The sequence below is a fragment of the Marmota flaviventris genome, chromosome 5 (genome assembly GCF_047511675.1).
Source record: "Marmota flaviventris isolate mMarFla1 chromosome 5, mMarFla1.hap1, whole genome shotgun sequence".
In the NCBI taxonomy this organism is placed as follows: Eukaryota; Metazoa; Chordata; class Mammalia; order Rodentia; family Sciuridae; genus Marmota; species Marmota flaviventris.
In genome coordinates this window covers 117,248,990-117,274,904 of record NC_092502.1, presented here as the reverse complement: position 1 = coordinate 117,274,904, position 25,915 = coordinate 117,248,990, and the positions used below count along the sequence as shown (strand labels likewise).

Here is a 25,915-nt window from a genome sequence, read left to right as displayed (position 1 = left end):
GACATAGCAGTTCACTGTGCCACATTCTCTTACTTTTCTATTTGAAACTTTTCATGATAAAAATATTTAAAATACATAAATACAGCAAAATGGTGATTATTGCTCAGTCTAGGTAAGATTATTTAATCTCCTGAAGGTAAGAAACTATTCCATACTTTGATGTATGTTTTTTTGAAAATTATAAATGAATGATAATTTTTAAAAAATGCTTCAAACATAGATTCTTAACCTCTAATCCCTCTAGTGATTTCTGGAACCAAATTGCTACAAGTGGGGTATAGACAGGTATAGTTTTCAAACCTCAATAATTAGGAATCCCTACTTATTCTTTATTAATTTATTTTTGATACTCATATTACTTAAAAGCAATATATCTATATTTCTTATAAAATATTTTATATTTTTAATATTTCCCTAACTTGGACCCCACTCTTCCATACCCTGAAAATACAAAGTTAAAAGGATTTATTTTGTATTACATGTTTGTTCTTCCTTGGGATGATATCTCACAATCCACTTTTTATATAATGCTACCATCTTGATTGTTCTATTATATTAAATGAAGAGTTTATGGAAATCCACTGAGGTGATTGGCTTCAAGAAAGGATATTTTCTGAATACATTAACAGGATGATTTCATAATGTATTATTCTAAATATAAATATTTTTCTGTAGCAGAGAGAAATGGTAATTATTTAATCTTGGTAGTGTCTTGTGTTATTTTCCTATTGTTGACACAATAAATTACCACAACTTTATGTATTAAAACAATGAAAATGTATTATCTTACAGTTCTGGAGGTCAGAAATCCAAAATGACTCTTACGGGGCTAATACTGAGGTGTGCACAATGCTGATCTCCTCTAAGAAACTCCCCTTTATAGTGTCTAGAGACTGTTCACATTCCTTGGCTCATGGCCACATGACCCTACTGCCATTGTCACATCTCTTACCCTGGCCTCCTGCCTCCCTAGTATAAGGACCCTTGTGACTATATTGGGCTCAGCCTGACAACCCAGAATAAAATCTCTACCTTAGCAAACACAAGTTAGGCTGGGAATGGAGGAGTTGGGTAAATATTTATAAAAAGGCTACAGAGGTGCCTTAAGAGCAGGTGGGAAACCAGAGTGAACCCTCTGCCCATGTCTCACCTCTGCTTCACTATGCACATAAGATGTTTAACTTAATCAGAAACACAAAGTCACTTTTGCCATTGAAGGTAACATATTTATGGACATATCCACCACAATACTCTTATTATTTTGCCCTCTGAATTCAGTGTATCAAACAGTTATTGCTGCAATAATGTTATGTTAAAAAAAAAAAAAAACCTACTTCAAAATTTATGGCAGCGAGCAAGTATTTTTCTCACCTGTGGATTGCAGACTGGCCAGGATGTCTACTTCAGGCTGAGAGTTGGGTGGTTGGGCTTCAAGATTGAGATTAGGCTTGTGTCTGTTCCACATGTTTCAATCAGGCTGCAGCAGCAGTGAATATCTTTGACATGTTCTTTTCTGCACAATCACAAGCATGCTGGAGGACAAGCTAAGCCTCTGCTTGCATTTCATCCACTCACATTCTGTTGACCAAGTCACATGGTCAAACCAAAAGTTAGTGAAGCAGGGAAGTATTATATTTCATCACAAGGGAGAGAGGAAATAGAGTGAATATTTGCTGAACAAGAATTCAATTTCCTGTTCATTAGGTGTAAGTAATATCAGGCAGCTTAAAACTTCTCAGTGATTATATATTTTCCAAATATTTTCAGGTTTGACAGGTCACTGAAATAATTTTCAGGCTTGACATGTCATAACAACTTACTGTGACTTCTTTAAAGGCAGCATTCCTTACACTGTCTCCAGAAATCATTTCTAGGACATGGATAAAAATCAGGAAGAAGATAAGAAAGACCACTGAGCATCACCAAAATGGATAAACTGAGGTGTGTGGACAACTTACATAAAAGAACTCTTTCCATATATAACTATACACTATTCTTACTTTACACAACAATTCTAACAATGTTGATTATATCATACCTAGCTGCACAATAAAATAATAGAGAGATAGAAAGAGTGAGAGCCAGAGAGAGAGAGAGAGAGACAGAAATAATAAAAACAATAAAGCTAATAGATATAATCAACAAGGAAAACATAAAAAGTGATTTAATCTTTTTTAAAAAAAAGCACAAAAGAATGCAGTTATTTGATGTAGGGGTAAAGAGCCACTCCCTTATAGCTCAATGAGTCATAAGGTCCTCATGATTGCACCAAAATTTAAGAGTATTTGAGCTAGACAGTAAGATCCCCAAGGGCAGGCATCTTGCACACCTTGTTCACCACTGTTTTCCCATTTTCTAGCACAGTGCTTTGCATGCATTCACTAAATATTTGTGAAATTAATGTCACAATTTTAATCTGGTTTATTATTATTCTATTTAAGATGGCAGAGAAGAACTCTGTGTACTGAAAAAGTATCTGAACAAACATGAGCTAGGCTGGGAATGGAGGCGTAGGGTAAATATTTATTTAAAAAAGGCTACAGAGGTGTCTTATGAAACCCAAAGGCAAAAGAGCAGGTGGGAAACCAGAGTGAACCTTCTGCCCATGTCTCACCTCTTCTTCACTATGCACATATACTTCAACCTCTCCAAAGATTAGCTTTCTCTCAGGAAACAAGAAGGGTGCCAGCTGCAAATTCCACATCTCCAGAAGTTTTATATTTCAGGACTAGACTGATGCAGACATGGACAGCATGTCTCCTTCTAACCTCCAAAATTGACATTCTAAACAAATTGTACAGAAAAAGGAAATAAAGCCTTGTCCATTGCTTACCCTTACAACACTTCCAATTTCTTCCTCTTCCCACCCTGTTAGCACCCAGTATCATTGCCAGGAAGAAAGGGTCTGTCATTACTGCTGCCTTCCCCTCTCTTTGATCCTATCTGACTTCTGGCTTGTGTATGTTGGGATTCTTGCAACACTCTTGCCCAAAGCATTGACAGGACCTCCATCAAGTATGCATTTGAACACTGCACAAAGAAACCCAATAAAGGGAAATTGAGGAGGACAAAATTCAGCCCAGCCTCTGAAAGAAGCTGCATTCACCCTGAAGAAGGGGTGTCTTTTGTAATTCAGGTCGGCCCAAAGAAGCAGTTTCCTTACAATTTACACAAAAGCCTTCTTGTATACTAGCAGTGGCCCAGAGCACTGCCAGATCCAAGCTTTGCTAGACATTTTTAGGTCAGTGCTATCACTTGGGTCTTCCCCTCATGTCCAGCATCAATTGATCTGACAAATAATGAAGTAACATGAAGCCCACATATCAACTGGGTGAATTTGACCAGTTTCCTCTAAGACAATGAAGGAGTGCAGGTAGTGTGTGCTATAAAAGGAAAAGCAAGACAGCAGAAGACTGTAATAAAAGACTAAAAAGGTATGTCTTCACACCCTGATCCCAGAATGGCACCCTCAGTTTTGATTGATACCACCATTAATGCAAAATACTACACCAGTTGAATCAAATCTCTTGGTCTATGAACTAAAAGTTTAGTTTTCCTTGGGTATATTTGTTCCATTCAAGCTCCCTAGGTAACAAGCTTATCTGAGACAAAGTTCTCTTATTGCAACTCATTGGCAAAGACCTCATCAACCATAAAATAAAAACTGCTAAAAGATTTTAAAGAGGGATTAATTCAAACTTTGGGAAAGGAGAGATCATTTGCAATCTCAATGGGTTTAGATGGTTAGGTCTTTTTGAAATCAACATATAACATCATGAGGATGAGGATGAGGAGAATAACTCCTTTTTTCTAAAAATGCCTTTTCAGCACAAACTGAGCTACCACTTCATGAACAATTGGGCACCCAAATTATTGGTAATATTTCAAAAGAGTAAATGAAGCAAGAGAGATCATGAAAAGCAGGAAATATATGGATGCAATTTTGAGCCTAAATGAACATGGAGCGCCATATACAAAATAATCAGTGAGATGTGAAAACTGATGTGGATCCCTTTGATTTGAATCAACAGGGTGTGAAGGACTCTTATTATTCAAAGAAAACCTTGGTGCCAGCTCTCCCTCAGTCAGAGCCAGACATGTAGGGTCCTAGCTTTGGAGGTACAAAAGCCCAGGATTGAGCTGCATCCCAGAAGGTTAGAAAGCAGTTTAGAGGGGAACAATATCTTCTGGAAAAGTTTCTTCCCTAATTTTAAAAGTCTCTTGCAATTGTAGGACTTCTCTGACTCATAGAAGAGAGGCGAACTATATTTTCAGACCAAGCCCAGTGAAATTGATGTACTATAATGCAGAGGACACCTCCACAGACATTGTTTCCTGAAATCAACGTAAGGCAAGAAAGAACAGTGTTCTTCCTATCCCAAAGAAAGAACTAGGGTGATTTTGTCAGGGCCCCAAGGTACCCCAAATATCTGAAACTTCTCCTGAAGTTTCCAAACTTTGTTCGGTCAAGTCCCAGGTAGCAAGAGGCTGCAGATAAAGAAAAGGGCAGCCCGGGTGCGATGGTGAAAGCAATTTCAAGGAAATGCTTAAGGCTTACTTCTTCAAAATCACCTTAAAAATAACAGGAGAAAATTTGACAAAACTCTGTTCTGTGTCAGGATTATATGTTGGAATCTTAATCTGTGTGTAGGCTCTATATTCCCCCTTGCTTTCTCTACCCTCCTCAAGGCCATTTTTCCCCTCTTCTAGCCAAAATGAAAGGGGGAAACCCCTCGAAGATGGCGCTACCTGAGAATGGGACTTTAAAAAGCCTATGCAGAAAGGCTTTCCACTGAAAGAGTAGATAGAAAAAGTGCAAAGGGAGGTCAGTGTGCAGATGATAAGTGTAAACTGGAAAAGAAGGAAGACTCCCAGAAATCCTACAAAGGGGAAAGATAGAAAGGACTTTCTGCTTGAAGGTTGAAGAGAGAAGCAGAAAGGTCCTCCGGATGGCAACCCAGCAACTGAAGGACAATCATCCAAGAATGGTTGAAGACTGAGAAGAGAAAACTTTCCCCTTGACCAATGTGGCAGCAAAACAGACTCCTTTTGGAAGTTTCCTCTGAGCCCAAATAGAGGTGGACACATTGCCCCTACTCCAGTTAAGCCCATCACAGGAGAATGCAATGGAGGACCTTGTGCTAAAGAAATCACCAAATGACCCAGTGCAAAAACACAGAGATAACTGAGGAATTAAAGTTAACCCAGTTCTTCTTACCTTACAGTTCAAAGAACCCATGGCGATGAAAGAATTTGCCCTGTAACTGTTTTTTTTATTTCTTATATTTATAATGTAGAAATCCTGTGCTGATTTCTAAAATATTTAAATGGTATTCATGTCATTCTACCTGGTGGAGAGACTTCCAACTGGACAATGATGTTTTTTAATTTAGCCTGAGGGTCAGGGGTACATGTGGACACATTACAAATAGCATCACATCTGTGACCAACAATACTGTGAGAGTGGTAAAATGCATCAAAACCATTGCACAATATGAACAGAGCAGTAGACAGTGTGATCACCCAGGACTCCTTGATGCGAAGCATCTGCCCCTTGATCTTCTCACTATGTTCGGTGAGCTGGTGAAATCACAGCAGCTTTCTTGCACCAGCTGTATCCCAGGAGTGATTTGACCAGCTCTTAGTCAGAAGACATAACTATTGAAATTTTACCAACAGTTGCACAAAAATGCCCTGAACCTCCTCCTGGGAAGCATTGACATAGCTCATAAAACTGGAAAGTCTGTAGATATATATATAGATATATATATCCAGATATTTATGAGCTTAGGTTCTTGAAATATTAAGAGATTGCCTCGACACCAAAACAGATGTACGCTGTGCTAGATGTCTATCACTCATCTGGATTCTCCACAGTAGAGAAACTCATAAAAGAGCCTCACTCATTAACAGTGAGTTAAGTAGAAGTGATACTTTTTCCTATAATTTATGATTTAAACTTTTTTGTGTTAAAACAGATATAAACCTACCCCAGAATAAAACAAAACAAAACAAAAACAAAAACATGTGAATTGCTGACACAAAAATGATAAAGAATTTCTTCCCTGAAGAGGACAAGTGTGGAAGCTGGCCCCAGATTTCTAGAGATATCAATTCAATGTCCACACTATTAAGGACACTTAAGGGAAAAGTTAAGAAGTCCATGAACAGAGAAGTCTAGAAGGCATTAATAGCTCAGCTTTCATGACTGTTCATGCCAGAAAAGGTAGTGTCAATTGCTAAGTCTTTGCAATAGACATAGTTCCAGAGGGTTAGTCACATAGCCCTTGAGAAATATGCAGAAATGTGGACAATACACACGGCCTGGAAATAGATCTGAAAGAACTGTCAGAAGAGACGCAGTCTGGAATCTGCACCATCTAAATATGCTAAAAATAAAATATTCATTAGCAGACAGACTATTTCAACTGAACATGTTTTAAAAGATGGCAATGTTAGCTTCATTTCCAAATCCTTAATCACTTAATTGTCAGACTATCTTCACCTGTGTTATCTGTGGATATGGTGTCTTGGCTAACCCAACTAAAAATATCATAACAAATCTTTCTTTCCTTATCCCTACCAGCCTCAGCCTCAACCTCCCCCTCCAGTTTCAGATAGCATCACATCTGTTATCATTTGTCTTCAAATATCATCCCTTCCTACCCTTCCCCAACTAGGGTTCACCTCGCCACATCAGTTATTTACGTTGTAATCAAACCTATCTCTCAATTGAAACTTTAAAAAATAATGCAGGGAAAATTTTTTTGAAATGAAATGAAAACTTCAGTAATTTGATTTGCAGGAAATGAAGAACAAAGTGTGACGATCCAAGTGCTTTTAAATAAGTCATAATTAATTATGCATGCATCTATGTTTGGATGCTCAATTTATGACTAATTATGCAGAAAATGTAATTGCATACTGAAGCATTCAATTGCACCTTCTCTTGTTCTTATTTATGCCAAACAGGGGTTGTGAGATTTTGTTGTTGTTGTTGTTGTTGTTGTTAATGGTATGTGCTGTGTGCAACTATTGAAATTGTTGCACTGTTATCAAGACACAACTGATCACATGATCTCTCCTAAAATATAATTGTTCCCATTGAGAAAATTGCAGAAAGACCTAAAATTGTCTCCTAATTTGTCCTATTTAAAAAAAAAAAAAAAAACTTGTATGCATTTCTACATTCTTTTGTTCTCTACTGGAATACACTTGCTAAGAAATCATATTAGGCACATCCTGCCAGTTTCCTTTTCCTATGGATTTGCCATATAGACTTTTTATTTTCTTGGAAGAGTCATAAAGCTCAAAGGAATCATGAATGACCATCACATTTATGTCATCCCAGACAGGCTTCTTTTTAATGACACTAAAGGGAATTTGTAACCTTTTCTCCATCTTAAGAAGCCTAATAAAGTGAATATCAAGGAAGCAAAGGAAGTAAAACCAAATTTAAAACTTCCTCTGCATAAGTCATGGGAATAGTAGCATTTGTGAATATTTTCTCACTGAAGGGAAAAAAAGAGTGAGAAGAACAAGAAGGCTAAAATTTCATAAGCTCTTATAATACATATTCAAGATAACAACTACTTTATTATGTTTTTTAGAAATTTCTAAGGCTACTTTATCACATACAGTTACCTTTTTCTGTAGAAGTGCCAAACAAATCCTAGAGTCCCTTGTGGCCCAGTCTCATAAAGGTATCACCTATAACAGATGGGTGATAACGGTCCAGCCACCAAAAGTAAGTAATCCCAGCTTTTTTGCATGAACAGCTAGGTGGTAGCCAATATCAGCAGAACTTACCCACAAACAGGTCTCGTCTTCCAGGTTCAAGAACAACTATGCTTCCCCAACCCCTTGCAAGTCAGGCAGCCCATGAGGCAGGTGCATTCAAGGGGCTACAAGCTGAAATCTCTGCCAGGCAATAGTTTGGAATAGTTGTTGTGAAGTCTCTATGCCTTCTCCTACCCTGCCATTCTTATGACAGTAGAGTCATAAGTTCAAGAAGGTAGGGGCACCAAGTCACAACATGGAGGTTACCTGTACTGAAGAGTCACTGGGACCTTATTCTAGACTTTGTGCAAGAAATGAATTTTTGTTATAGGGAGCCACAGAAATTTGAGAGTTGTTTGCTACTTGCAAGCAACAGAGGCTAGCCTATCTTCAACTAGCCTTAGAACAAATCCAGTTCCAACTCTCTGCAGCACTTCCTGAAACCCCCATCCACTCTCCTCTCCACTCCTCTCTAAATTCTCTCCCAGCCTCCCTGTTCCAGAGCCTCCTCCTCTCTCAACCAGCAATCAGAACTCCAGATTGTTTTTTCTTCCCTGTCCTCCCTGCTCTGTAACCCTGTCTCACAGAAGCCCAAGAGCTGGGTTGACCAAAGTCAAACTCTATTTAGATGGCTGAGGATGAGAATGAACCAAGCTTTCTGGGGTTTGGAGGGGTGGGTTCTGTGATGAACAAAACAGGGTGGAAGAAATGGAAACACTTGCTTGATGAAAATGTTTTCCCCATCATATTTGGCTTTGGTCCCTAAATAAGTAAATACAGGTGTTAAAATTCACACCTTAGTGACTTATTCTTCCCTGCTAGCCTGTTGAAATTACTAGTGTATATACATTTTATTTTTGAGCACTAGGTGCTCTTATCCCTTGACCTCAGTTTTCCAGTCCATTGGTGGCACCCACCTCAGCCATCATTCATGTGAATATGCCCTCTAGTGTTTTACAGTGTTCAACCTACAGGACCAAAACAGACACCATCTCCATGGCACTAGTAACATGGTATTCAAAGAGTTGGAAAAAAAAAAAAGTATAATTCACCAAATACAGTTAACATAAAAGACTATGCAAACATTTAATTAAGACTTTTAGTGAATTTTTGAACATTATTACGAAAATCCACAAATATCAGTACCTACTGTTATAAACTCTGTATTAGTGGATGAGGGGGTTACAAAAAGATGCAAGACCTGGTCTCAAGAAAAATCCCTCTGCATGGGGAGATAGGATGCATTCAGGAAAAGACAAACACCAGTGGAAGATTACGTTTAACACAGGCAAAACAAGTGGAATTCATAATGACATGTTATGACGAAAGTGGGTCAAAGTGATGAAGGAAACCAGTGGAAAAGGGGAGTATTGAGCTCTCCAATAGATGAGTGCAGATCTGAAAAAGAAGGAAAGAAATGTGGAAACCATCTTTACATCTCACCAAGAGCTGCAGTGTTTGCTGACAGGACTATAAAAAAAGATCATTTGTCATTGTGTGGGACTAAATCATTTCCAAGGCCACCCAGAACAAACTGGAAGAGATGCTGCTCTCATATTTCACAGGAATGCTTGGTAGTGACAACTTCACATCTCAGAGAGAGCACTCTTCTATCTCCATAATCAAAAGCATCTAATCAACACTCATGTAAGTGAGAGTGTAAAAAGTGCGCCGTGCAGACAGGACCGCTGCCCTCTAAGGGATGACAATCTATAATGGCAAGCCTGGCTTTCCAAACACTGAGACATCATTAACATAGCTAAGGATGAAGAAAGCATTTTCTGCAAGCCTCGCTGCTATCAGACAGAACAATTTGTAGTCATCACTGATCTGAGCTGAATTCAAATTGGTGACCCAAAGGCTCCACAGTCTGGGTGTTATTTTCAATCTCCTTAGCTATCCAATCTCCAGAAGTTTCATTTTTCATTCTTACTGTGCAGTCATCATCAACTACCAAAGGGAAAGACTGCGATCCAGACACACTAAAAATAGTATTCTTGCCTTCTGAAAGCCAGACTCAGATTTATGACAGTTTTAAAATTTGGTTCTTCGTCTTAAAAGTTCAACATTCTATAAGAACAGTGCAAAGTAATACCTGCCTGGTCTTTAGAGCATGAAACACCATAACTTGATGCAGCAAGAGATCAGGCTTCAATGTAATCCATTTACATTAGGGAGCGAGCATTTTCCTTTGCTTGACAGGTTGACGTGGCTTCATGTGCTTTCCACTTAATCAGCAGAATCATTAAAGCACTGAGGGTTTTGATGGTCTCAATAAAAAACATCTATTTCTGTAGAACCTATCACTATAAATAATTTAACAAATAGAGCCCCCCCAAAAAAGACTATAAAAAGAGGAAGAATTATTCTTTCGTACTTAAATCATAGACCACTCTGAAGTTGAGCTGAAGGGAGTTCAGGTTTAAAGCCAGGGCAGAATGATGTCCAGTGATAAATCCTAAAGATAAAATGAAAAGCAGTTATAGAAGAGTATAGTCCAATTTCTGTTTTAAATATAGGTATGTGTGTTTGTGTTTATACTTCTATTAAAAAGTTCTGAGAGAATTACATCAATATAAATTGTTGACATTATGAATCAGAGTGGTGACTTGTAGAGAGAATTTCACATTCTCTATCTTTACACAATAATCTTGTCTTAGAAAAATTGAAGTTATTTTCATTCATGTGCTACATAGACATGTGATTACATATCATCACATGTCAACTATATATAGTAACATAAATTTATACCAGGGAAAATCAAGCTGGATTTCAAACTCCTTCTGACCCTGAGGATATCAAGACTTGGCTGTCAGAGAGGGAGTGGCATTACCCCAGGAACATATACTGGGAAACTAACTTCACTCTAGAAGTTAGAGGCAACTGACTAAGACTGAGGCTAAGAGGTAACTGGTTATAGGATGTGTCCCCAGATGGGTGACCAGCAGTCCACATGACAACATTCAAAAGAGAGCCAATACGGTGGCAGCAGTCTTGGGACAATAGTGTGCGCTGGTTCTTAGGTGTGTTGTAGCATCTTGGTTTGGGAGTGAGCAGAGAGCTATTCATCTGGTTGAAGCAGAACCTCAACCAGCCAGGGAGAGAGGGCAGGTGACAGTTTGCAAGTCCAATCCTGGACAAAAAGTTGATCTCGGATAGGTCTCTCATTTCAACAGAGAATTATAACAACCAGGAGCCAGAGAAGAATTGTAGCCAGGTTTAGGGACAGGTTGGGGTAAGCAAAGAGGCCTCAGTTAAGTGGGCACACCTCACACCAAGGTCCATGAGCTCATGCTAGATTCTATATTATGATATTGGTGGAAAGAAGTTGCCTTGTTTAGACCCAGGCCTGCCTCTTCTTGGCTCAGAAACCAGGCTAGGGGTCCAAGAGGTCATAGTATCAAAATTAAAGCAACACTAGACAGGCAAAATCAATACCAGCAGGTGAGAACTTTCTCACCAAAATTAAGATTATTTTTTACTCTAGTTCTCATCAGTTGACGTGTAAACAGGATGATGTCTGGTTCCAGGAGTAGATTTTCTGGAAACTTATAGAACATTCTGTTGTCAAGGCCAGGATTGCCTCTTTGGTAGCCATGAGCCTCTGAGGTCCTGACTTTACTTAAAGTAAAGAAGACAAAGAGAAGCCTGTTTCACAGAGAATCTTCAAAGATTTTACCTATGCCTGGTATTCATCTGGAAAGCAAGGGAATTCACATGCACAAATAACCTCACAAATAACACAATAACATTTAGAATAAGGATTCTAAATGTCAGAAGGAACAGCCTTATCTCATCTAGAGGACGGGATCTTTCCCTGTCCCCTATGGCCAGTTCCTTCCCCCCTTCCCCCCAAAAGCTCTCAGCATCTTGAGACATTAAACTAAGTGAGCTAACATTATAGTCTCCACCGTTTCCAGAATCAAGAGATCAAATTCAATCCCAATCTGAATCAAGAGATCAAATATAACTCCCATATATAAGTGAGGGGGGAAGAAAACAGAATATTCTAAGACTACAAGCTCTCAGGGAATTGCCACAAGGCAGTATCTCCTGGGCAGGGAGATGCTGGAGAGCAGAGGGAGAGCCCAGGTAGGGCTCCAGGATCACTGCTCCCAAATGAAAGAGTTCAAAATAGCCCCAACGTCCAACTGAAATGATCAGCCACACATCCTTGTTTTATCCAGAGTCTCTTGAAGTCAAAATATTAAATTTGTTTCAGGATGCTCTGATTTGCAAACCATGCTTCTTTGGCAGGTGGATATTTCATTACCAAAAATAAAAGAATGGCATTTCCTTCTCCCAATTCACAAGGGAAAACATCCTAGTAAATTGCCAGAATTTTTTGTTTTAAGATTTTTCTCTCCTAACCATTTCTTAGATTTGTGGTACCTGCTATCAGTGGGGATAGATCCATGACAGACTGTCTAGGGGAGTTAGAGCCACAGAGAAGACATGGTCCCTGTCAGAAGCATCACCCCAGGCAGGGAGAGGGTGTGAGTGGGAAGGGGCATGTGTGTGGGAGAGTTTGTAGGAGGCTTAGGGTGGGGGAAGTGGTAGAAAAATATCCTGCCTTCTCCTTCCCAATCTGCCTGTGGTCTCCTGCCTTGGCCTCCTATTGACCAAATAGGAATCAGCTGTCATAGGAACTTGCAGGTTCAGACTCCTGGATATCAAACCAGAGCAGAGAAGAGCAATAAAAGAATCTAAAGGCAAAGAGGCCAAGGACCACAACTATGGCATCCAATTTAGTGAGAACTGACAGATTAGTTATGATATGTTTATAAAATTACTATTTCTGGTTGGGGTCCTCTGTGCTTCTATAATATCTGGGTATTCTTGCACCTGGCTTAGTCTGAGCATGATTTCTGAATTTATAACAGTGTTCTCAAACTGTGTTCCATAGATCCAGAAGTCCATGGAGCTCTCCTCAGTAGCTGATGTGCAGAGTGGATCAAGTACCCCGGAGTCTCAGCCTCTCTACTTCAGCCTCAGCGGCACTGCTTTTTATCAGTTTTACACCACTGGATCTATGTGAGATTTTTGCTTAATAAAGAACTCCTAACTTGACAGATAGAAATTCATTGGCACATCAAGTAACTGCTAAGACTCATCTCAATGGTTGCATTACATGTTTTCCTGTACTTTTTCTTATGATAGTAAGTTATTACTTTCCTATGTTTTATACTCTGCCACATTTATAAACTAAATCCAAACACAGGCAGCCCCAGCATAGAATGTGTGCACGTATGTAGTGATAAGCCAACTGTTTGGAATTTCAATGTTTTTTCCCAAAATAATAGCAAGACAGTTAGAAGCCCAGACCAGCCCACACAATCCCAATTAACCACAATGTACCTGAAATAGAATTCTATGCTCATGATAAATAAATAAGAACCTGGACATGAATTATAATAACATTTGAAAGGAAGATGTATTTCAGGTTCCAAGTAAATTCAGAAAACCCACAGCTTTCCCTGCAGTAGAATCTGAGGCTCTCACAGCCTCACTACCTTCCAGGCAGGGAAAGAGTGTCTTTGCCAGGTCCAAGCTATTGTTAGTGGTCACTGTGGAAAACAAAGTCAGCATTTCCAGCTTATATTGAGAGACAGGATTGGGACCAATAAGGATAACTGAAGGAATGTTGAAAGTAAGAGTTCCTGCGCAGAAGAACTCTGCAGACCATTTCCCCTCTTCCAGTTTGTTTATCTGTTTGACTCATTGTTGTTGATATTGTTTGGCACTGCTGGGGAATTCATGACCTTGCTCCTGCTAGGCAAGCACTCTGTTACTAAATTACCCCTCTAGCTCTTTAGGAGTTTCTGGCTCTCTGCTTCCTGATAGCCAAGTCCTGAGCTGCTTTCCTCCACCTCTTCCCCCATGATGTCCTGTCTCACCTTGGGCCCAGAGCAATAGCATCAGCCATCTTTGGACTAAGACCTCTGCAACTATGGCACCATAGTTTTCTTCCTAAAAAAAAAAAAGAGTTTCTACTTTGGTTTTTTCCTCCAGCTTTCTTAAAATATGATTATCAAAAAATTGTATATTTTTAAGATATATAAGGTGACATTTTATTATAAGTATACTTGTGTCCTTGTGTAGTGATCTCTATAATCAAGCTAATAATATGTCCATTACCTGATATAGATGCCATTTTGTGTGTGTGTGTGTGTGTGTGTGTGTGTAGTGAGGACACTGAAGATTTACTCTCTTGGCAAACTTCTTTTTTTTGGCGGGGGGCAGGGGCAGTGGTGGGTACCAGGGATTGAACTCAGGGGCCCTTGACACATCCCCAGCCCTTTTTTGTATTTTATTTAGAGACAGAGTCTCACTGAGTAGCTTAGTGCCTCATTTTGCTAAGGCTGGCTTTGAACTCATGATCCTCCTGCCTCAGCCTCCTGAGCCACTGGGATTACAGGCGTGCACCACCACACCTGGCCTCTCCTGGCAAATTTCAAGTAGAAACACACTATTAGTAACTAGTTACTGTGATGTACATTAGATCCCCTAAATGTATTCATCTTATAATTGAAAGTTTATACTGCTTAACCAACATCTCCCCATTTCCAACCCCCTCACTCCTAACAACCACCACCCTACTTTCTGCTACTCCATGTTTGACATTTTTAGATTCCATATTTAAATGATATCATGAAATATTCATCTTTCTGTGGCTGGCTTCTTTCACTCAATATAGTGTCCTCAAAGTTCATCCACATTGTCCCAGAGAATAGGACTTCCTTTCTTTTTAAGGCTGAATAATATTCCTCTGTGTGGAGGGAGGCGTGTAATTTCTTTATCCATTCTTCTGCTAATGGATACATTGTTTCCATATCTTAAATACTATGAAAAATGCTATAATAAACATGTAAATGCAGATATATCTTTGAAATATTCTTTTAATTTCCTTCAGATATATACCCTTAGTGGGACTGCAGAAACATATGCTAGCTCTATTTTTAATTTTTTGAGCAACCTCCATATAGTTTTCCATAATGGCTGTAAAAATTTATATTTTCACCAACAAGAGTTTCCTTTGCTCCACATTCTTACCAACACTGTTTTCTCTTGTACTTTTTAATAATAGTCATCCTAACAGGTATGAGGTGATATCTCATTGTGGTTTTAATTTGCATTTCCCTGGTAATCAGTGATGTTGAGCACATTTTCACCTATCTGTTGGCCATTTATATTTCTTCTTTTTAAAAAATGTCTGTTGAAGTCTTTGCTCATTTTCTAATTGTGTTATTTGTGGGAGGAGGTTTGTTTTTGTTTTGCTATTGAGCTGCATGAGTTCCTTATTATCATGAATATTAATGCTTTTATATATAAAATAATAGCAAGACACAATCCCAATTAACCACAATGTACCTGATATATATGGGTGATGGCTCACTTGGATTCCACCTTTGCATTCATCCTTGGGTTAAGGGATACCTAGGTAGCTGGTAAAGCAGCATTTCTAGGTGTGTCTGTGAGAGTGTTTCTGGAGATGTGCGTGTGAGTCAATGGACTGAGTTAAAAAGATCTGCCTTCAATGTGGGTGCCCCATGATTGACTCAGGACCCAGAAAGACAGAGGAAAGCTAAATTCATTTGTTCTCTCTTTCTTGGAGCTGGGGCACCCTTCTTTTCCTTCCCTTCCACACCAGAACTCTAGATCGTCTAGTGCTTGGACTCCAGAACTTGTACATGTGTATCCTCAACCCCATCCCAAGCCTTTGGCATTTGGCCAAGAGTTATCCAATTGGCTTCCCCAGTTCTGAGCCACACTACTAGACTCTTGATTCCCCAACTTGCAAATGGCCTATTGTAAGGACATCTCAGCCCCCATAGTCACATGAGCCAATCCTCCTACTGAATCCTCTTTCTTAAATCTATCTATACATATATGTCCTATTCTGTCTCTCTGGAGAACTCTGAAAAATACATAAAATATGCACATATTTTCTCCCATTCCATAGGTTGCCTTTTCATTTTGTCTGTTTGTTTTACGGATAATGTAGTCTGGTTTGTTTATTTTTGCGGCTGTTCTCTTTGTGCTTTGGGTGTTATATCCTAAATATCATTGCCTGGGTCAATGTCAAGGAATTTGTTCCCTGTGTGTTCTTCTAGGAGTTTTACAGTTTCAAATCTTACAATTAAGTCTTTAAACCATTTTGAGTTGATTTTGGGGTATAAGAATCCCATTTTAATCTTTTGTATGTGACTGATTTTCTCAGCACCATTTATTAGCAATTTATCCATCCATTCACCAAGAGACTATCCGCTCCCCATTCCATATTCTTGGCACCTTTATCAAAGTTTAGTTGACTGTATGTGCATAGATTTGCTTCCTTCCATTTTAATTCCACAATGGGATTAGCACCTTATCTTTTTCCCTATCCGCCCTAGAGCTTGGCCTATTCACTCTCCCTCCCTTCACTCCAAGCATTGTTCCTAACCATAGCTTCTCTCTTCTCCAGACTTTGGAAGAAGAGAATCTAGTCTCATAATTTATTCCTTTCAGAATTTAGTTCTTTGGATTCTAAAATTTCAGAAGAATTTCTCTGTGAGAAGGAAGAAGCAGGGACATAGGACTCCTCTGGGTCCCTTCTGCACTTTGAATAATGCTTTCATCTCAACTCTCTCTACCCTCTCATCTTCACTTGAGGGCCCCACCTATATTTCTTAGCAACTGACAGTTACTATGCCCAGGTTTCCCCTTGAAGCCAAATTAAGTTTAGATGAAGTTGACTTCTCACTCTTCTTGCTTATTGGTGGCTCAAGTACTAATCATAAAAATATGTAGAATAAATCAAAGTCTGAAAAGTTAAAAAAAAAAAGAAGTAATCATATCATACACATTGACTGACCAATGAAGAAATGACCTCAGGCCACTTTGAATAACTACCTTTCAATTCTAAAGAAACTATTTTAAAACATTGACCAGAGTTACCAGGTTCAGATGGCCCTTTTGATTTCCCCTCCCAAGCTCTACTCTAGATCATGTCCAGAGGCCAAAGTCTATACCCTCAATAACTGTACAGTATTGCCAAGAAAAGCCTGGAACTTGGTGTTAGCCAGGAATCAACATAGTCGACAGTGACCAGAAAGTTACCTTGGTGAAACAGGATGCTAGAATGAGGCTCTCCTTCCCTGCATTTCTACTGAAGTACAAATATGAACATGATAAATATCAGCGTATCAGGTGAGGTTAAGTTTCCTCACCCAAATATAGACTAAGAACTTCATTAGAGCAGTAATGGTTGATTTTTATGTGTCAACTTGTATAGACAGTAGTATCCAGTTTTTGATCAAACATTATTTCTGATGTTTCTGTGAAAATATTTTTTAGCTAAGATTAATATTTAAATCTGAAGACTTTGACTAAAGCAGATTACCCCCCTGAATATGGGTCCTCATCCAATCAGTACAAAACTTTAACAGAAACAGACCAACCTCCCAAGAGAGGAAAAAAAAAAATGTTTTTTTTTTCTTCTAGCAGACCTTGGACTTGAACTGCAAACCCCGCTTGAGTATCCACACCTTCAAAATAGATTGAAGAAAGTTTGAGAAGAAGTTTTCTTCAAAGAGAGAAATTGTTTTTCTGGGAGTCCCAGCTCACTCTTCAGGGGAGAGGTTTGAAGTATCACCTTCCACCCTAGGTAAAATGAGACAGGCTCTAAGGACCTGCTTAGAGAGCTCTGAAATGTATTTTCTGACTTGTTCTGGTGCCTAACTTTGATAAATCTGAAGTCAACAATAGACTTGGGTCTCACATCCAATCCATTCCCTCAGGAAAATTTAGAGGACAGAAAAAGGCTGACTAAACTCTCCATGGTGGTCCTTAGAAGGGTATTTTTTTTTAATATTGGTTGTAGTTGGACACAATACCTTTATTTTATTTATTGTTATGTGGTGCTGAGGATCGAACCCAGGGCCTCACACATGCAAGGCGAGCGCTCTACCGCTGAGCCACAACCCTTAGAAGAGGGTTTTAACAACAAATGCGATGAGCCTGATCTCCCAGGTTTGTCTAGGATTGAGAGAAGTATAGAGAAGAGCCAGGGTTTTGCTTTGTTTTGTTTGTTTTAGTTGTCAATGAATCTTTTGTTTTATTTATTTATATGCGGTGCTGAGGATTTAACCCAAGACCTCACACATGCCAGGCAAGCGCTCTACCACTGAGCCACAACTCCAGCCCCAGAGAAGAACCAGTTTTGTGTCCAATAGGGACTTCAAGAAGAGGTCAAAGAGTTAGCACCTCATGTCCAGAGATTAAGAAAAGGAGTTATAGGAGCTGGGAGTGTAGCTTAACGTAAAGTGCTTGCCTAGCATGAGTGAGGCACTGGGTTCAATCCTCAGCACTGCATGAAAAATGAATAAATAAAATAAAGATATTGTGTTCATATACAACTAAAAACAAAATTTAAAAAGAAAGAAAGAAAAGGAGTCATAGAAAATCACTCAAAAGAAAGAAGCTTCTTCCTGGGTTAAAGAGAGGGAGGAAGAGAATCCCAATAGGGTACGTATGAGAAGCCCACAAAGAGAGAGAAGAATGGGCTGATAGCCTAGCAAGCCAACCAGGGATACCAGCTCCAACCACCCCCTGGGCCTAGACAGGAGCCACCCAGCCAAGGAGAACCTCCCTCACTATACAGCTGTCTTCATGCTTTCCTGAGCTTCCACTCCCTGGGGTAGGAAGCCCAGCTGGGAGCAGGGTGAGAATGGGGAACTGAAGGACCACGCCCCTTGACCACTGAGGACTTCTGGGAAGAAATAGGCCTATCTGGGATAGAAGGGGAAATAAAAACAGCAGGCCCATCTCAAGTTTTGATAACACCAACCTGGACATTCCCACTGTAAAGCAAATCTCTGGTCTGACTTAAAGTAACTCTCTAGGGTTATCTGTTACTTTAGAGTGGGTAGAAAAACCTTGGCTGGGTAGCTTCAACCAAAATTAGGGGAAGATGACTCCCCACTGAACAAAGCTTAAGGAAGCAGTAGGAGTTGTTATGATGACAACCCGCACATCCTGCTGCTGCAGCCTGCCAGCCACATTTGCTTGCCCAGCTGGTGTGACTTGTAACAACCGGCCTCAGATCTCATCCTGTGTGAATGACAAGTGATTGAAATCATTGCTTTTGCTTTTGGATTTTCCCCAAAGAGAAAAATGTCACCCATGTGGTTTGGAGAGCAAGAACTTGGTCAAATGCTATGAACAGAACCAGGACCAGTAGCCAGGTTGGTGAGGGGTAAGAGGTGGCCTAGGCCTGATAACGTTATATATTTATTTTATTCTCTGCTAACAAAAACCAGCACAAAATTTCATTAAAGTCATAAGTGACACACATTTTTCTTTTTAATGGCGGAGAAAGTTAGATTCCCTCGGTTTCAAAAGGACACCAGATTTCTTTTATCCTTCTAATATTTGATAAGAGAAGTTGTGACAGTGAGAACCAATGGGGTTTGAGACTCCTTAGGAAAAGAAATAGAGGTGGCAGAATACAGCGCTGAGGAACTCTGACCAAGGCAGGAGCACAGGTAGGTGGTTGGGCAGAAGAAACAAAGAGAGAAGGCAGCGCATCAGGAGGGGAAGGGAAGGAGGAAAAGAGAATCTCAAGAAGAGGTGATGGTGGAGCAGAGTGTTCCTCAGGCTGCCTGCCACCTAGCTTCAGCAGCCCTTCCGGAGCAAAGGTACTTATGTCCTGGAGGGTCCATCGTAGGCTGTACCATCCTGACTCTGCTCGAAGCCTTTGGTCTTTACCATCCAGACTTGGATCATCTGTACCCAAGACAGAGAAACAGCAATGCCCAGAAACTAAATCACTTTCCTGAAACTGACAACGAGATAAGCTCCATTTCGGTAGCAAAAAGACAAATGTTTTACATAGTCAAGTTATCAAAGCACATTAAAGGATAGCTTTAAATTTATACAGGTACATTTCTTGCTGAAGGTGTTATTTAATAAGGCCTAAAGTAAAATTGAAAGCGGAAGCATAGTGAGTTTTTTGAAGTATTTATGTTATTATGTTCCTGACTGAAGAGATAAATTTAGTAGTTGTTTCTCAGGTAACTAAACTTTGCTGTCTGACTTAGTTTTTTATGTATTTAATTTGACTTTAAATCTGAATTCTGTGCAAAGTTCCATAACTGCTTTAAAATATGGGCTTTATTAGAGATGTGAAAACTGAGAATGCAGTCATATTTTCTTATTATTAACTCATCACATAATACTAAGGCAGGGAATGGAGACTTGGGACACTCAGATACTCAAATTGGGAAGAGTCAAATCAAGTAACTATGTCTTCTCATGACCCTGAGAATAATTGTGGTTGTACAAAAAAAGAACTTGACCTCTTCACTCTCAACATCCCTCGGTTTTAGAGATGAATAGCATACTATTTCAGTTCAATAAAAAGTTTAGCTTTGTACTGGGGTTGTGGCTCAGTGGTAAAGTGCTTGCCTAGCATGTGTGAAGCCCTGGGTTTGATCCTCAGCACCACATATAAATAAATGCATAAAATAAAGGTCCATCAACAACTAAAAAATATATATTAAAAAAAAAAAGTTCAACTTTTGTATACAGATTTTTAGAGGTTTGTTTTGCTTTCTTGCCTACTGGTTTGTTGTGTTTTGTTTTGTTTTGTTTGTGGAAACAGGGGCTTGTTTTCAAAAACTGCATTTAAAGAGATATCTTTAGACCAGATTAGTAAATGAAAGCTACACATCTCCACTTTTAAGAAGAGATTGGATGTTTGAGGAAGCCATGGTCAATTCTCCAGGCTGACTCAGATTCCAGAAAATCAGATTAAGTCATCATCAGTGCCACTCATTGATGACTATTTCCTGAGTGAGATATACATGTATAATCTAGGTAAGCAAATAACTGCAATACAAGGCAGAATGAAAAACAAAATCAAACGTACAACCAGAGACATGAAAAATTGTGTTCTATATGTGTACTATGAATTGAAATGCATTCTGCTGTCATGTATAAAAAATTAGAGTAAATAAATAAATTTTAAAAAGCAAAAAACCAAACAAACACAAAACCCCCACAGGTGTAATGCAAAACGCTTAAATCCTACAGGAGCCTCTGATTTAAAGATGAAGTAAAGCTAGGCACAGTAGTGCATGCCTATCATCCCAGCAGTTCGACAGGCTAAGGCAGAGGATCACTAAAGTTCAAAGCCAGCCTCAACAACTTAATGAGTCCCTAAACAACTTAGCGAGACACTGGTTAGCTCAGTGGTTAGGCGCCCGTGGGTTCAATCCCCAGTACCAAAAAAAAAAAAAAAAAAAAATGAAGTAAAGATAAAGTAAAATACTCAGTCTCATCAATTACTTGAAACAATAAAGAGAAGCAAATAAAGGGGCTGGGGATGTGGCTCAAGCCGTAGCGCTCTCGCCTGGAATGCGTGTGGCCCGGGTTCGATCCTCAGCACCACATACAAAGATGTTGTGTCCGCCGAAAACTAAAAAATAAATATTAAAATTCTCTCTCTCTCTCTCTCTCTCTCTCTCTCTCTTTAAAAAAAAAAAAGAGAGAAGCAAATAAAGCTGTGTTTGTCTGGCTCTTTAGCAGATACTAAACTGGACTAAACATACAAGAATTTTATGAGTGTAAATGTCTGTTTAAGAGACCTAACTAAACAACATGGGCACCTTCAAGCTTAAGACTGATTTCCATCCTTAGGTGCAACAAGAATAACTGAAATTTGTCCTTATCCATCCAATGTTGAAAATAACACCTATTATATAAGCTTAAATGAGGGAAGGGAGGGACCTAGCACATAGAGGGTGCCCTATAAATCCTAGTCTCTTCTTCCACAGGACCACGTGCTAGAACACATGACTAGTTCTTTGCACTTATCAAAGAGGAGCTGCTGAGGTCACTTTAGTGTCATTTGGCCTGGAGCTCACACTGCAGTCATGTGTCACTCCTCTGTGCAGCAGCTGGTTGCACACCCCTGTTGGAACCTGCCAACTGCAGAGGGCCAGGAGCTAGACTAGAGGGAGCCAGTGGAGACCACACCTCCTAAAAGGCACTTCTGTGATTAAAAAAAAAAAAAAAAAAAAAAAAAAAAGTGCTGTTTGTCCATAGACTACTCAAGAACAATCTACAGAGAGGAATATCCAAATAGCTGAAGGACTATGAGAAAAATATAAAATGTCATTATTGTTATGATTTGGATGTGAGGTGTCCCCCGAAAACTCACATGTGAGACAATGCAAGAAGGCTCAGAGGAGAAGTTATTGGGTTATAAGAGTCTTAACCCAATCAGTGAATTAATCCCCTGATAGGGATTCACTGAGTGGTAATTGAAATGGTAGGGTATGGCTGGAGGAGGTGGAATTGGGGCGTGGTTTGGGGGTATATATTTGTATCTGTCAAGTGGAGTCTCTCTTTCTCTGCTTCCTCCTCATGATGTGAGCTCTTTCCCTCCACCACACTCTTCTACCATGGTGTTCTGCCTCACCTGGAGGGATGGAGCCAGCCTTCTACGGACGGAGACCTCTGAAACTGTGAACCCTTAAATAAACCTTCTTTCCTCTACAATTGTGCAATTGTGTTAGTTGGGTCCTTTAGTCACAGCAGCAAAAAAAAAAAAAGCTGACTGAAACAATTATTAAAATGCACAAATTAAAAGATGCTTCTCTTTCTTTTTCAAGGTAGCAAATATTTTTTAAACTATCAAACACTGACAAAATGAAGTAAAAGATTCTCATCAATTACTTGGGGAAATATGGAAAAGTAAATAGAACTGTTTGCAAGGGGGTCTTGTCTTTAGAGAAGCAGATGCTAAAGCAGATGCTAAAACTGGATTAAGCACACAAGCATTTTATGAGAGGAACCATGGGAGAGAAAATGGAGAGGGAGCCCAACAAGACTGAGAGAGCTGTCTCAGCACAATGCAGACTGACCCCTAGCAGAGAGAGGGCAGGGTGAGTAGAAGCACCCTAGGCTCTCTGGCACTATAGGGTAGACTCAGCAACAAAAGGGGGAGCCCTCCAGCCATGATAGATCTGTCTTCCAGAATCTGGACTGCTTAGTATCCCTGCCACATCAGGTCACTGGCTGGGAGCAGCCTGTGGGAAGACCCTTGGTGGATCACACACTTTGCATTTGAAGAACTGTGAAGGATCTGTGGCTGCCCTCATCACTTGGATAAATAAATTTGGCAAGGTATACGAAAATGTTTAAAAATATTCACATTTTTTCTTATCTAGTAAATTTACCTCTTGAACTATACCTTAAGGAAATATCCTAAAATGGGAAAAATAACTTGAATTCCAAAACTGTTCATTCCAAGTATTTATAATAATAAAACATTGGAAGCTCAGCATCACTTCCAATTAACCTTGTTGGCTTTCACATCATCTCACTCATTTCATTCAACTGCCTACCCCTGAAGTACATAGTTCTGCTGTAATGATCAAAGTAAAACCTTTTTTTTTTTTTTCTCATACTGGGAACTGAACCCAGGGACACTCTACCACTAAGCTACATCCCAAACCCTTTTCATTTTATGTTGATATAGGGTCTCACTAAGTTGTCCAGGCTGACCTTGAATTTGCAATCCTCCTTCCTCAGCCTCCAGAATTGCTGAGATTGCAGGGGTATGCCACCACACCTGGAAAATTGATACATTTTTTAAAAAATTCATTGGTTAGCCAGGCATGGAGGTGCATGCCTAATGTGGCTGCTTAAAGTAAGAGACTGCAACTCTAGGTGTCACGATTCTCCTTTATGACTTAACTCTCAAGCTCACGGTGACCACATGACATAGACTTCCACCAGGTTATAGAGACAACTAACAAACCAAACTCAGAGGGAAGGATAAGGGAGCAGGAATGCTCTCTGCCTGTACCATTGCCCAACCAACCCTTTTATTCTCCCTTTGTCCATGTCTCTTTTCTTTCCATGTCCATTTTCTTCTTTCAGCTTTATTCTCAGTTGCCACCATACATGAGTCCTGTCACTATCACTAATGCTGTTCATTCCAGATCCGAATCAGCAGACACCTACCACTATTGTCTTCACCATTCTGTGGAATCCTTGTATATAGGTGTTCTCTGCTGTATCATTTTTTAGAAATATTTTTTCCTAATAAAAAGTACTTGAATTGCTTATTCAAAGTACATGGGTGACATCATTGGATTTTTCCCTCCAATAAATGTAAGCATCTTATAAACTAAATCTTACTTACTGTTTAAATTAATGCTACAATCTGTTACTTGTTTGATGCATAACATCTGCCCCTGAGAAATGACAAAATTGATTGGAATCCAAATAAGAATGAAATTTCACTCAACCACGGCATGTGTACTCAGTGGCTCTCATCAGAACAAAGTACAATTCTGGGTGCAGATTCCCAGCACTTGTAACTCAGAAGCAACTTGTACCTTTGAATAAGTAATTTATTAAACCAGGGCATACATTCCTTTGCATGTGATGGCAGGTTGCTGGCCCTGTTCTTAGACCATGCAGTCAACTAATATTTATTGAGCAAATATATATTGTTGGCAAATATTGTGGGTTAATATTCAATATACCTCTTCTCTTCTTCCATACTAACAGAACCTTTATTTTATTCTGGGTGGCGGTATGCCTAGGCTCAAAATTTGATCAATATTGGTATGCATATTCATAACTATCTTGTTCCACTTTGCCAGAAACTAAATATCCCAAACTTCCTTTTCAACTAGAAATGGCTATGGCACCCAGTGCAATAGTTTAGATCTGTAATGTTCGACAAAGACCCATGTATTACACAGGCTTAGTCCCCAACATAGCACTATTAGGAGGTAGTAGAAACACTAAGAGAAAGGCCCTTGCGGGGAGGCTCTAGGTCATTAGGGGGCATGCCCTCAAAGTAGATTGTGGGATCCTAGATCAGCCTCTCTCTCTCTCACTCACTCGCACTCTTACTCTCTCTGTCTCTTTCTCATCACACGTTTAAAATGACACATTTAAACGGGTATCACACGTTTAAAATGACACATGTGAATGTTAGTATATGAAAGAAAAGAGCCAAACAAATAAAATTAGTATGCTTTTTCACTTGTCTAACATGTCTTTTCTAACAATGATTATTGGTGCAGCAATATTAACTAAAAGCAGACAATAGGAATGACTCAAGACTAAGGCTTGGCATTGGTGACCCCGGCATTTAAACAGCAGATTCAAAATAGCTCCAAAACAACAAACCTTCCAGACAAATTTTGGTAGAGAAGCAAGTGAACACAAATGTTTAAAGGTGGCAGGAGTAAAGAGAGGCATCAGGAGACTCAGTCAAGATAAAGATGGGTTCAGGGAATGTGAACTGAATCTATGGGATATAATAAAGGAAACTATAGAAGATAAGGAAATTGCGGGGGGGGGGGGGGAGAGAAAGCTCTGAGTTTGATTCCCTGGAGCTAGAACAGAGCTGCACAATGCAAAAGTTCACAGAGGGAAGATTCCTGTGGTTGACAACAGGAACAGTAATGAAGTTAGAGTTCTTTCTTGAATGTGCACTGCAAACTGTGCTTTTGAACTTGAGGCTAGCTCCCCACTTAGCCCACTAGGGTCCATTTCCATTAGCATTTCTACCTGTTTCTCTCCTTCACTACAACATAGAATATTCTAGAAATTTTTCCCCAGGCCTCTGGCCCCAAATAACATATAGTTTCACTTAAGGGTTTCTGAGGGACTTCATTGCTAAATTTTTCGGAGGATAATAAAATAACAAATGCTACTGATTTTTATTGTTAGTCAATAGAATGAGCCCATTCCACCTTTATTGTAGTATTATTGCATATATTAACACATCTCTCTTAGATCTGGATTATGAACTCAGCCTCTAAATGTCAACCTGTCCATCTTTTTATTGCTGATCAGGTTTCTAAATTCCCCTTCCTGCCATCTTTTCTGTAGCTTTAGCTCCTTCCGTTTGAGTTACAACATTAACAGTAAAGGGAGTATTTGCTTCTAGATAGACCTGTTAGGTTTCACAGCAAGCTTCAGACCTGTCCCTCCAATTTCAGTTTCTCTTTAATTCACTCAAAACCACTCTAAGGTCATTGAAGTTGAGAAAAGTGCAGTGAATCACCAGGAGAATGCAGAGGATATAGAGAATACAAGTGAGGGGCTAGATACAGACCTCATT

General features: G+C 39.4%; 1 long non-coding RNA gene across 3 annotated transcripts in view; it reads right to left on the bottom strand.

The window, feature by feature from the left end:
- The window catches only part of LOC114094988 (uncharacterized), an 88,484-nt gene that overhangs the window by 31,813 nt on the left and 30,756 nt on the right, over window positions 1–25,915 (bottom strand). Inside the window, exons 3-4 of one of the 3 annotated variants that reach the window (XR_011707519.1) lie at window positions 13,677–13,749; window positions 1,372–1,578 (exon numbers count right to left, since the gene is read on the bottom strand). The exons of 1 other annotated variant lie outside the window; for it this stretch is intronic. This is a non-coding gene — a long non-coding RNA (uncharacterized lncRNA). The remainder of the gene's footprint in view (window positions 1–1,371; window positions 1,579–13,676; window positions 13,750–25,915) is intronic. One more of the 3 variants, XR_011707518.1, reaches the window with a different exon arrangement.